At 33.5% G+C, this 14,145-nt stretch overlaps 1 protein-coding gene across 1 annotated transcript in view; it reads right to left on the bottom strand.

Moving 5' to 3' along the window:
• LOC118199846 (uncharacterized) overlaps positions 1-12,080 on the bottom strand; it is a 61,361-nt gene extending 49,281 nt beyond the window's left edge. The window contains exon 1 of the mRNA XM_035371708.2: positions 11,969-12,080. The gene's annotated coding sequence lies outside the window, so the exon portion shown is untranslated. The remainder of the gene's footprint in view (positions 1-11,968) is intronic.
• Positions 12,081-14,145: the final 2,065 nt, after the last annotated feature.

The raw sequence follows: 14,145 nt of genomic DNA, 5'->3' as shown, positions 1-14,145 counted from the left end.
TTATAAGTAGACAATTATATTTGCGCATTGAATTTATTTTCGGATTTCACTGCGCATAGTTCTTCCATCAGATCTAAATTTAGTAAACTGTGACTCTCTTACAAATATAACATTATTTTAATATAATAAATTTTTGCTTACCATAGGTTTTTGCTAACACCAGATGTATTCTCCTTGTTTTCGTGTTTAGGAAAAATGTCCTTCTTGCCGATCTCCTTTGTACAAAATGTGTATTAATGGCTCTGGGGATGATTCTAATAGTTTCAGGTTATCCCGATTATTATTTAAAACTATCCTTCTAACTGCGCTGTAAGCTTCACAGTATTACAGTACTGTTTGATTTTTCGCAAAATAAACCTCAGATGTTTTCGTATTAGCTTGGAATGTGGTGTAGACTTCAATGCATTTTCAATAGTTCAACGCAATTTCTGTAATTTCATAACATCGCAGAGAGTTGAACCGTTTACATCATAGATTATTTCGAAATTTCGAATATTTTTACCGTACTCAAAATGAGGCTTATTAAATTCCTAACAGAAGTTGTCGCGAGTTTGTAGAGTTTTGATTCCATGTTCACTTCAGATACGGAACTTTTAATATACAGTGTCTCAAAAAAGTGATGGGACACTTGTGCTTTACAAACGGAAACTGCAATAAAATAAATTTAAAAAACATGTAACATTTTTTGTGGGTGTGTTTCATACTTAAATTTAGTAACAATTATTACGTAACATGCATTTTCTCAAAATATTAAAATATTAATTTAATAAAAATACTAACTAACTGCGCTGTAAGCTTCACAGTATTACAGTACTGTTTGATTTTTCGCAAAATAAACCTCAGATGTTTTCGTATTAGCTTGGAATGTGGTGTAGACTTCAATGCATTTTCAATAGTTCAACGCAATTTCTGTAATTTCATAACATCGCAGAGAGTTGAACCGTTTACATCATAGATTATTTCGAAATTTCGAATATTTTTACCGTACTCAAAATGAGGCTTATTAAATTCCTAACAGAAGTTGTCGCGAGTTTGTAGAGTTTTGATTCCATGTTCACTTCAGATACGGAACTTTTAATATACAGTGTCTCAAAAAAGTGATGGGACACTTGTGCTTTACAAACGGAAACTGCAATAAAATAAATTTAAAAAACATGTAACATTTTTTGTGGGTGTGTTTCATACTTAAATTTAGTAACAATTATTACGTAACATGCATTTTCTCAAAATATTAAAATATTAATTTAATAAAAATACAATTGTTTAGAACGGAGCAGAAAATGGCTCACTTACGTGATGGGACACTACGTACTATGCAACAAAAATCGTCTGAAGTAAGCATTAAAAATATCTTTTGGGGTATTTATATTTACTCAAAAGCAATTGCCAATAATTTATAAAATCGTCTGCAGTATTTCTCTCCAGTTTGTTTTGGAATTTTTGTGTTTTTTAGCTCTGTGCAGCCATGAATGCTAAACGAAAAGAAACTTTGCCTGGAATTCGAAAATTAGTTATTAATTTGCATATTGAACGTGGAAAACCTATTAGAAAAACTACTGAAACAGTTAACTTCAGTCATTCAACAGTTTTCAATATCATTAAACGATATAAAAAGAATGATATGATTCAGGATAAAAGAAGACCTGGCCGACCATCAAAGCTATCCAATGGAATAAAGCGAATTATCGTTCGAAATATTTAAAAAAAATCCAAGAATGAGTGCTCCTAAAGTTGCTGCTGATTTACAAGCATTATATGGAGTAATTGTTAATTCTGAGACTATTAAAAGAGTAATTCGATCTACTGGATATCACGGTAGAGCAGCCAGGAAAAAATTCTTCGTAAGTGAAAAGAACAGAAAACTCAGACTGGCTTTCGCAAAATCCAACATAAATAAGAATTCTGATTACTGGAATGAAGTTATATTTGCTGATGAGAATAAATTTAATATATTTGGTTCTGACGGTAGAATCTTGGTGTGGAGAAAAACCAGAGAAGAATTTCGTAAACAGAACTTGGTGCCAACCGTAAAACATGGTGGAGGAGGAGTTATGGTATGGGGGCGTATGTCGTCCGCTGGAGTTGGTAATCTTGTTTTCATTGACAGTATAATGGATCAGTACAAGTATATTGACATTTAAAATCAAAATTTGAAATATTCAGCACGAAAACTGAACCTTCATAACGATTTTAAATTCTACCAGGACAATGACCCCCAGCACACTGCTTTGAACGTTAGACTCTGGCTTCTGTATAACTGTCCTGAAATAATAAAAACACCCCCACAATCTCCACAATTAAATCCTATAGAGAATATTTGGCAAGAATTGGAATCAAGAATTCGCAAACACACCATTTCTTCAAAACAACAATTAAAATCGGTGCTTCAAGAAGAATGGGATAAAATCACTCCAGAAATCACAAAAAAATTAGTCGAATCCATCCCAAGAAGATTAAATCATGTTTTAAAAGTAAAAGGAAATCCAACAAAATATTAAAACCTTTTAAAAAATAAAATTTTTGGATAAATATTTGATGGAAAAGTAAGTGTCCCATCATTTAAGTGAGCCATTTTCTGCTCCGTTCTAAACGATTGTATTTTTATTAAATTAATATTTTAATATTTTGAGAAAATGCATGTTATGTAATAATTGTTACTAAATTTAAGTATGAAACACACCCACAAAAAATTTTACATGTTTTTTAAATTAATTTTATTGCAGTTTCCTTTTGTAAAGCACAAGTGTCTCATCACTTTTTTGAGACACTGTATTTTGCTAAATAAGCAATAATTTTCAAACGCAGACGATAGTCATTGGGATGTACAGGGGTTGGACAAAAATATGGAAACACCTTTAAAAAAACATGTTTCTTTGCTTAATATGGTGTAGGAAACCCGTTGACATCCAAAACAGCTTGCGGTCTTCTCGAAATGGATAAATACAGTTCCTGTATGTTTGCCAAGGGAATATTATACCATTCTTCCTGCAAAACGGTGGCAAGTTCAGATAACGATGTTGGCGGTGGATAAAGAGAACGCACTTTCCGTTCCAATGTAGACCACAAAAGTTCGATAATATTCAGGTCTGGTGACTGTGGTGGCCAGGGGAGATAGAACAACTCATCCTCGTGCTCAGAAAACCAGTCCTGGACAATGTGAGCTGTGTGAACAGGGGCTTTGTCGTCTTGGAAGACACCATCACCATCGGGGAACAAAGTTTGTACCATGGGATGAACTTGATCGGCCAAAATGTTCACATAAGTCTTGGCAGTCATGTGCCCTGACACAGTTATCATGGGGCTAGCAGAGAACCACGATATGGATGCCCAAACCATAACAGAACCCCCGCCATGTTTCACTCTTGGTAACAAGCAGTCTGTATTATAGGCTTGAAATGGCGTTCTCCAGACGTAAACTCGGCCAGAAGTGGGAAACAATGTGAAAGAAGACTCGTCAGACCATATTACTCGCTTCCACTGCTCTATAGTCTAGGCTTTATGACTTAAACACCACCTTTTCCTGTTACGGGCATTAGCATCACTGATGAGTGGCTTCTCAATTGCACTGCGGCCAGCAATTCCCTGTTTATGAAGCTCCCTTCTAATTGTTTTGGTACTCACAGGGTTCGGTAACACAACATTCATTTCAGCAGTAACTTTTGCAGCTGTGGTCTTCTTATTTTTCGTCACAATTGCCCTTAATGATCGCCTGTCACGATCACTCAGGACACACTTTCGTCCGCGCTGTGATTTAGCAGATGATGTTTTTCCGCTTTTCAAATATGCGGAATAAATCTTCGATACAGTACCTCTTGAAACACTAAACACCTCGGCTACCTTGCTTACGGAAGCACCTACCATACGTGCTCCAACAATTTGCCCACGTTCGAAGTCTGTTAACTCTGACATAATGCAATGACAACCTCACATAACAGTACTCCGACAACAACTGAACTGTTTAGCACATTTACGAAGTTGTATAGGTGGCGTCAGTAGTCAAAAACGCCAGCGCCACCTACATATTTCATTAAAATCAATCTTTCTTTTCAAACATGCACTTCACAAGGTGTTTCCATATTTTTGTCCATCCACTGTATTTTCGTTTAGACATAAAACTTCAGCGGTTAAAATATATCAACAAGCGTTTTACAATGAATACTTTGGTAACATTTGTTTTGTAACAAGCATGGCTTAGAATAGAGAAAACATTATGTATTAGAAAAGTATTTCGAGTATACGTTCCAATATTTAGTACAAGATCTATGCAAACAAGTTTCAAAAACAGAAGTTTTCGAAACTAAATACGAGAAACTGTATTTACGTCAAAATTTAGGAAAGCATTTTTGCTTAAAACGTATATTAAAAAACTGTGAAAAGAGCTGTATAAACAGCGCGATCTATGAGGATAGATCTAATTAAAATGTTTTTAATTAAAGTGTTTAATTAAATTAATTGTATGGAATTTTTTATATGGATACTATTTTCTAACTGAACGAAAAACCTGATAAATATTTTAATATTAAAACATTTTATGCACGAAAACATTACAGATTTTTTTAATAAAATACATTTTATAAACTCAACTCCGAATAAAAAAAAATTAACATGAAATTCTTAAAAGTTTTGGTTAATTAAAATGTTTAATTAAATGTAAAACTTAAAGTGTTTTTACTAACGTACTTCGTTGTTTTAGCTATTGTTGAACGTGTATGGTATCTGCAAGGATCAAGCTGGTGCACTTATAACCCCGGATACTTACCTTCGTGACCTACAAACGGTTTTGCTCTTTCTGTAACATGAATGTGAACAAACACGCTTCAGAACCCAAAATTTAGGGGAGAGAAAGAGCGAAAACAAAAGAAAAAAAATTACGTCACTATTAATCGACTAGTAAAACGAACTTCCTAGTGCTTTTCATTTTAGTGGGTTTAAATCCGATTACGACATGATAAAGCAAGAGGATTGTTCTCCGTTGTCACTTCTGTTTGACCTTTTTCCCCAAAACAAAAGAGTTCAAGATCAGAAGCTACGAACTTTTAATGTCGTTTTATTTTTTTCCTGCTTCTACGTGATTTATTGAGTTCCACATATTTTATTCTTTAGGTGAAGGTTTTTGCTTCACGTAACCGATGGCGCTGAATGCGCTGCATTAACGGTTTTGCTCTTAATTTTGCCTTAAACTATTACTGAACGGCAAGTTCAGTAATAGTTAAAACTTTATAACCAGAGGCCGATTCATAAAATGAAAGCACAGGACAAAACTTCTTACGGAGTCCACCTGTGCATTTTTTAACATAGTATGTATTATGTAAGCACATTTTTTATAAAATATTTTCAAGAATTTTTATTGTATTTCATATAAAATATTTATTATAATTGAACATTTTCATTGAAAATTATTAAACAAACTACATTTCATTCTTTTTTATGTATTTTTTTTCATTAATTAATATTAACTTGAAGCCAAAATCTCCTCCTTCTTTCCTTTCTTTCTTTTTTTTTTTTTTTTCACTCTCTGAAAGAAATTAGAGATTAAAAGCTTCGTATCGACTTTATTTAAAGTTTTAATAGCAAAGCGTTGTAATTTTTCTGTTTTAATTGTAATGCATTGTTTTAATTTAAAATTCGTTGTAGAAATCGAAACAGCGCAATTAAAATTCTTCGTCAATTAAATAATCAAGTACATGAATGAAACGTAGAATTAAAAACTGTAATTCCTTTCAGACGTAGAAAAAACATTTCTTTTTATGTGTTCATAATCATGTCCTGACTAAATTCATAGTTACTTTGGGAATTATTTAAAAAATCAGATCATCTCAATAAATATTAATTTTAAATGAAAAATATTAGTTCTTTTTTACACTATATTTCACATCAATCTAGAGCCCAGCTTTTTATTTTTTTTTAGAAAGGCATAAAAAAATTATATACGAAGTTCAACATATTATTCCTGCTTTTAATTTAATATTTTTAAAACACAAAACTGAAAAAGATATTTTTTAATTACTGTAAAATGATTTGGAAATCCCTTTAAAAGTGAAGCTCGTTTGCTCTAGTGGAGTACAGACTCTGTCTACACAATTATTTTTAATAGTAAGTAATGTAATTAAAATAAAGTTAACTAATGTTAACTTCGAACTAAACACATGCAGCATTTTCGGGGAAAAGAAAAAGTAAAAGCTATGTGCCTAAATAATTAGGCATACAATTTAAATAATAGTAACTTTTTAAAGGGAGATTAAAGACAACACCTGGAATATTATGAAGAAATGATTTACCGCCTAACAAAGAACGAAAATTCTGAAAATCAGTAGTGTTATCGTGACCGAGTCAGCATATGACAATTTTTTAATGCTTGAAAAACGCCTAGAGATCCTTTAGTTTTTCGAATGAACATTTTCGGGGACTTCTTGAGGGAAATTTTGTCAATCCCGTAATTTCCCAGTTTTCGAGTTTTGATTGAGTATTGTGTCAAATTTAATAACCATAAATTTTCCACTTTGATGCTGTTTAAAGTAGAAGATACGTTCAATTAAGACCCGAATAAAGCAGAGCCCAAAACTAATATTCGATGAGCAATTCAAGAGAGTTAGGACACAAAATTCTGGCAGCTGTTACGAAACATTCTTTGAATTGCAGCATGTCAAGTTGAAAATAATAATGGCCGCCACTGGTCAGCTAATTTTCTTTAAAATATAATGCAAACACATTCCCATATGTTAATTGTATTTACTGTTTGTAGGAAGAAAAATTTTTATTCCTTATTTAAATCATAACTTTAACTATGTGCTGCCGTTTATGTAATACGGGATCCTAGAAAAATACTTTATAAATTGTACAATGATGCAGCAAATATTATAAAAAATAACGGCCGGATACATTATAGATTAAACGTATCTTGAATTATATCAGTTAAATATATTTACAATAAATAAAGATTTACTTGTTAAGCTGCGCTTTTATTGTATTTTAACCATTCGCTTTGTGAAGTCATTACAGATTGATTTAATGTTAATCATATATTAAAAATGTTATCCTTTGTAAATTGGCTATGTTGATAAAACTAGTTAGGCGTGTTATAGAGTGGAAAATGTAAGTTCATTTGATAAATCGTGAAAATATAATGAAAGAATATGGCGTGCATGATTATTGCATGAAAATATAAATGAAGCATTGTCACTGTATGGAGCATACAACAGCAATGCTTAACTTTTGTGTCTAGAAATACATGGTAGGGTAAAATAAAGTAATTTGCCCAAATACTGGCGGAGAACTTGACCACCGAATACTGATTGTCATATGGGTTCGAAACTAGGCATACGAGTTGGCTGCTTGGTTGATTTTCGTAATTTTCGCCATGTGTAACGTGAATACAAGCCAGTGCTCATTAGAAAGTCCTCCAAGAAGGCATGCCTCCCCGCAGAGAGATAGTCCCTGTGACCTTTGCGAAGATATTCTAGTAACTATAACCTCCAACTTAATGTAAGGTAAAAACTCAGCGGTCTAAAGCATTTAAACAGACTCTGCAAAAATATTTCCCAAAATCTAATGGATTTTTGCCGTGACATATAATATATAACGTTGTAAGTTTCTTACGTTAAACTAACCAGTTATTACAATTTTGATCAGTACTTTAACTTTTCCTTTCCGTATTCCCTCAAGAATGCAAATTAGTTTTAAGTGTATTTAAACTGAGGGCTTTTGGATCATAGCCAATCCACGATAACTAATGATAACATAATACTTCTGTTTCTTCAAGTTTACGATTCTGAAAGACTTTTTCTCATCTCCATCATATGAAACATAATTTTCTGTGCATTTTAAGTGGTCGTTGTATATAGTATGAAAATAAACCCACATCTCAAGATTCGTCGAAGTAATTTACCTGACTAGCTCCCAAGCCTCCAGTCTGCTTTCAAGAAACAAAGTGCTCAAAACTTCTTGCCTGACAAATTCACCTCATCTAGAGGATATACACTCACGTCCATAAATTAAGAATAATTCGGAGTCACGCAGAAATTGAACTATAAAATAAATATATCACCTCTAAAATCACTACACACATCTTCAAGAATCATATTCAAATTTCAGGAAGTAACCAGATGACACCGATGGTACGTCACCATGACGAGAGTGTAAGAGAGTGATATATAAGAAATACAGGCAAAGAAGTAAAATTGTTCGCAGGCACTTTATAAGCATTTCAGTGCAATAACCGAATAGTTATGATACAAAGGACGCATTTGGATGATTTTTTACGTGGTAGAATTATCGGCCGTCTGGAATGTGGGCGTACCCAACTGGAAGTATCAGACGAACTTGGAATTGCCCAAAGTGCCATCTCCAGGCTTTGGAAACGATTCCAAGATGATGTTAATGTGAGTAGACGTTACAGCACAGGTCGCACCAGAGTTGCAAAGCCGAATGAGGACCGGCATTTGGCAGTTACTACCAAAAGAAATAGGCGGAGCACAGTCTCAGACCTGTCTCGTCAGCTTTCTTCAGCCACTGGTACGACAATTTCAAGGCAGACCGTGTACAGAAGCTTGGGGCAGATCGGTATATATCGTAGACCTGTCAGATGCGTTCCACTTACTACAACTCACTGTCGCCTGCGGTTAGCCTGGAGTAGAGAGCACGCATTATGGACACCGCAACAATGGGCTTGTGTGATGTTTTCCGACGAGTCCAGGTTTAGCTTGCAGTCCGTTCTCGCAAAACTTTCATATGGAGAGCTCCGTTACCACCAAGGAAACATCATTGAACGACACTGTTACGGTGGTGCAGGAGTGCTTGTTTGGGGTAGAATTATTCTGGGTTCCAGAACTGACCTGCATGTTCAAATTCGAACCATGACACGCCAAATCTATCGGGACGTCATTCTGGAACAACATGCACGTTTGTTTCGGGGCGCCATGGGCGCACAATTTGTGTTTATGAATGACAAAGCCCGTCCTCACCGTGTAAACACTATAAGCGAATGCCTTCAATCGAAGGATATCACCCGTATGAACTGGCCAGCATTCTCACCGCACTTGAATCCAGTAGAGCACATGTGGTACATGCTTGGCCGACGAGTTGCAGCCCGTCAACCTTTTCCTACATGTCTACCGGAACTTCGGAAAGCATTGCTTTTTGAGTGGTGTAATATCCTCCAAGATCAGATCGATAATTTGACACTCAGCATGCCTAGGCGTTGTATGGACTGTATTGCATCGTCTGGGAGACATACAATGTAATAACAATCATACCAACCATGTAATATTGATTTTTTGTAAATAATTTTTTTTTTAATTTGCTTCAGGGAGAAAAAATTGCTAATTTTTTTAATAATATCAAACATATAGCATCTTTTTTTGCTCTTTACCTTTTGTTTAATAAATAAACTTTACAAATAAATTAAATTTGTTTTGCTTCTAACTCTTCCTTTGCCTGATTTTGCATTATCCTTAATTTATGGACATGAGTGTATTTAACTGCAGATTTCACAAACTTCAGGCCCTAAACGGGAATCTCTAAGGTACTGGGGAACATATCACGTGCTGTAAGCCAGTATACCAACGAAAATAATAAAGTATCTTAGCTAGAGGGTGAAACAGTTTCTGGCACTCGTGCTGCGCCGTTAGATTGTGCCAGCTTTGTATTATCTCATTATTGTATTTTCTGTATTATTTGTATTATCTGTCGATTTATTTTCCTGTAATTCTCCTGTTGACAGCATTATAAAGAAACAAGATTGATCAGTGAATACCGCCGGACACACTGCAATACTTTATAACTAGTAAAGCACCCACCATCTTTTTTTAGCTGTATCTAGCGATTGTATTGTATGCATTCATTATATTCTTCTTTACTTGTTTGTATCTTGTAAGGTATTATCTCAGATAACTTAGCTTTGTAGCTTACTTATTGGCTGTGAAGTCATAGATTATTTTATTTAAAAGTTTAAATTTGAGTGTCTGTTATTGTTTGCTTTACATCGACAGTGGTTTACTTGTAGCAGGAGTTGTGCCTGCTTTGTTGAATGTTCAATTGAATAAAGATATTGTTTAAAACATTAAGTCTTTTATTGTACTATTTCAAACACTGCGATAGCTCTCTGCTTGTCTAATAGGGTTTTATAGTACCAAACTTCAAGTTCAGCTCAAATATAACCTTACAACGTTATACGATTTTTTTTTAAATTATAATTTTTATGAAATCATAATTCATAAAAATTCTCTCTCAATTTTTATGAAAACTATGAATCATATATATTATACATTAAGGGTGTTTTACATAATACGTATCTGTTTGATATACAATGAAAAATTAATTTTTTTATTAAAAAATAATGGTTAAGTTAATAAGAAATGCGTTAATCGCTTTCGAATTGCACGCAAGAATATATTTTGAAGTCAGAGGAAGTACTTTATGTATCCGTTGCAGATAGCGAGAGTCCTTTGTAATAATTAGTAGTGGGATATCCGTGTAGAACATTAAAATATTTCTTTGTGTGAAAGACGGCAAAATGCCGCTTTAAAACTATGCTAATTTTTTACAGAAGAAGAGTATTAGCTGCGTATGCTTGCTTTTCTTGTAGTCGTAATTCGTGACTTTAAGTTGAAATTATAGTGATTTGACGATGTTTAATTCGCGCAGTTCGTTAAAAATACAGTAAAGATTTGAAAGAAACTACATTCAAGAGCTTACAACAAGTCGAATGGCACCACTATAGAAAGTGGTTACTGCCAGTTTACGTGACATGTCTCGTGAAATTTGCTCGGCTGTTGAAGGATAAACGACATGATAATGTAACCTAATTTAGAAGGCCAAAAAATTTAAAGTCGTGCCAAAAAAGTACGTTTTTGTTCCATTTTCTTAATAAGATTAAGAACTTTTTAAAACTTGAAACTAAGATCTAACTACATTTTATACATTTATATATCCTTTTCTAAATTCTGCTTCATGTAAGCTACTTAACATATTATGGAAGGAGCAATGCCGTATAATGGAATAAGAAAAGAAGAAACAGAATTTAAAAATGGCTGATTAGGAACATAAAAGGTAGTAAGTTAAAAGAAAAAGAGTTTAGCTATATATAATAGCAGCTTTGTCGATTTATTTGCCTGTAATTCTCATGTTGGCAGCAAGGAAACAAGATTGATCAATAACGCCAGACACACTATTATATTTTGTAACTAGTAAAGCACCCACCATCTTTAGCTGTATCTAGCGATTGTATGTATCCATTATATTCTTCTTTACTTAATTTTGTATATTTTTATTGCTTGATGAGTAATGTTTAAATATTTGTACTAATTTCGTCTAGACTTCTGTACTTGTATCTACACCATGGCCTTATTATATTTGTATGCCTAACTTACATTATAAATGTTATAATACTGTATTCAAAGCAGGAGACGTGAAAAATAAGCAATGGCCTCACCGGGACTCGAACCACTGACCTCTCGAATATGCGCCAAGTGTGCTAACCACTACACCACGAAGGCATGCTAAAAAGGCGGGAGAAATACTTTACATAGGTTATTTATTCCCGCCTGTGCGAGAAATAGCCAGGTTCATTGTAGTATCTAATTTAGTTTATATGGAATAACAGAGACAAATCTTACAATACAATAGTTGAAATTTCTTAATTCTAAATGTAGTATATAAGAAGCTAACCTATTTTCCTGACAAAAATACATGAGAATGATCACATACTCTTTCATACTTTCCATTGAATCATAATTAAAAAGGCGTAGAATTAATTGCTAAAGGCATCATTTAATCTTGTAATTCATTTATTTATTTATTTATTTATTTTCAAGTTACTATTTGAATTCTGCCCTTATAAGTAGCAGTCTTCAGAGAATTTTTGTAACTGCTTTTTGAAAATTAGTAGCTTTATTTCGTACGCTGTGTATCGGTATAAATGTCGCAAAAAAATATAAATAATAATGAAAAAAAGAAGCAAAATGTTAGTTACCACAGCTTCTTTAATACCGCCTCCAAAGCTGCGTTCTTTCTGTTCTTTTCATTGTGAGCTATTCCATTTCAAGTCTTTTTCTCTAACTTGAGTGGCAACCACTTCTGGTGACTGAAAAAGAACACCGCCTTGGACTTTTTAAATGGACATAAAAAAGTAAATAAATAGAAATTGAGGTATACAGAGAAATTCCCATGGTGCTTTCGCTGGATCTAGCCACCTCCATTGAAGGAACAATAAATGTTTACCGAGGGATTTTGTCCGCTCTGCTTTTTCTTTCCTGATTTATCGTTTGCGAGTATAAATCTCGCGAGATCCCGTGTCTTGCGACAAAATGGCTCCGGATTTCTTCTTCAAAGGAAAGAAGAGAATAGATAAAAGCACTTTGTATCACATTATATTGCTCTTATACCGGAAAAGAAAGTTAGCGCATATCGAATAATCTGCCTTTTTCTCGTGCATTCCTTAAAAGAGTATTTATCGCATATAAATTAGAAATTAGGGTTTCTTCTAGAAGTTAGAAATAATTCTTTTATACTTAGACAAAAATAGAGTTAAATGTTTATTTGCTGAATCCCTAGTTTGATATATTTATAAGGGAGAGGAATGTAACTAAATTAGTGATTTCTCAGATTTTACTTAATTTTTTCCTCCATTATAAAGCCTTTTTTTTTTTATTGAACTTTAAATATTTTGCTTTAGAAAATAATACGTTATTAACTATTACTTCTTAAAAAAAAATTCTGGGAACAGGATCGTCTGATTCTTTTTTTAAATTCTTCAACTGGGAAAGTGAAGAAATTAAGAATAACTTAACTGGAAATGCAGTTAGTTAACAACTTCCAAAACCAGGCGTACTTCCACTATACTCTATTTCAGGGGTCCCTAACCGTATGCCCTAACCATAGCTTATCGTTTAATACCAATAATCGTTTATACCAATCGTTTAATATGTAGCCGCCACTGTGCGATCACAATACAAATGTTTTAGTTTTCAATAAAATTGTATGTGAAAATTTTCTCATTTTTAATGAAATAGAAATTGCAAAATTCAACTGATATCTTTTTTTATATGCATGTATTATTAACTCTATCTAACTATAAACTCACTTTGAAAAAGTAAATGGTGCTTACCATCCAACAGATATTCTAGAATGTGGTGTTAAGGACAAAAAGGGTGGGAAGCCCTGCTCTATTTGAACTGAATTTAATCCCTTCAATCGCTAATTCACATAAAACACATTAGAATAAACGCACTCTTCTAAATTCCCTATATTTATTTACCATAGCAACCTTCTTTCGCCCATGTTCACTGAACATCACTACATCTCAATCCCATTATAACTATGTCTATGTCTATGTCTTATCGCTTAGTAGGTAATATAGTAATCAACCATTAACGGCCTTTACTAATATATTATACTTGACTTTTAAATGCGTGAAGAATCGAGTAAGTTGTATCCAATAATATGGAAGTACTTGTGCACATGCTGTGCTAGAACTCAGAGATTATTAGCCACGGAGGCTCCTGTACCGCCGTCCATAGAATAAGTAAACTTTGAACAAATGAGGCGCTCGTGTGGCGCCATCTATTAGTAGGGATGAAAAGCATTTTAGTTGACTGGGGCTCTGGTGGCGCCATCTCTTGCAGGATGTATTGTAAGGCATTTTTAAAATTTCATAAAAATTATTCTTCTGATAAGCAATAATTGTAATAAGCAATAAGTAAAATGATGAAAACACAATTTGCAGTACATTGAAACGTTTCACAAGAGTAACACAAGTCTACCTGCTTTGGCACAAGTTTACACACAGAGTCTACTTGCTTTGGCACAAGTTTACACACAAAGTCTACCTGCTTTGGCAGGAACAAAGTCCATAGCGTTTTGTAATTTGATAAATAAAACTAGAAGTAATGAAAATAAAGTAAAATCTTGGCTAAATAAGAAGAAAACGAAAATGTATACATTACCACCAACTATTTTGGTGAATAAACATTATAACTTAGCGAGTGAACAAAGTTATATCATCTGATGAATTATCAAATCGTTGCCCCATGTTCTATTCAAATACTGTAATAAAACTAAAACAATGTATAAAAGATATTAAACAAATGAAAAGCAAACATTCTTTCACAGACGATTCAGCGCTGCTTACAACTAATGCGCATACGCTAC

The sequence above is a fragment of the Stegodyphus dumicola genome, chromosome 12, assembly GCF_044657685.1.
Source record: "Stegodyphus dumicola isolate Sdum_Otavi_A_Nest chromosome 12, ASM4465768v1".
Classification (NCBI taxonomy): domain Eukaryota; kingdom Metazoa; phylum Arthropoda; class Arachnida; order Araneae; family Eresidae; genus Stegodyphus; species Stegodyphus dumicola.
The sequence above is the reverse complement of the archived record's forward strand: the minus strand, read 5'-3'. Positions and strand labels throughout refer to the sequence as shown.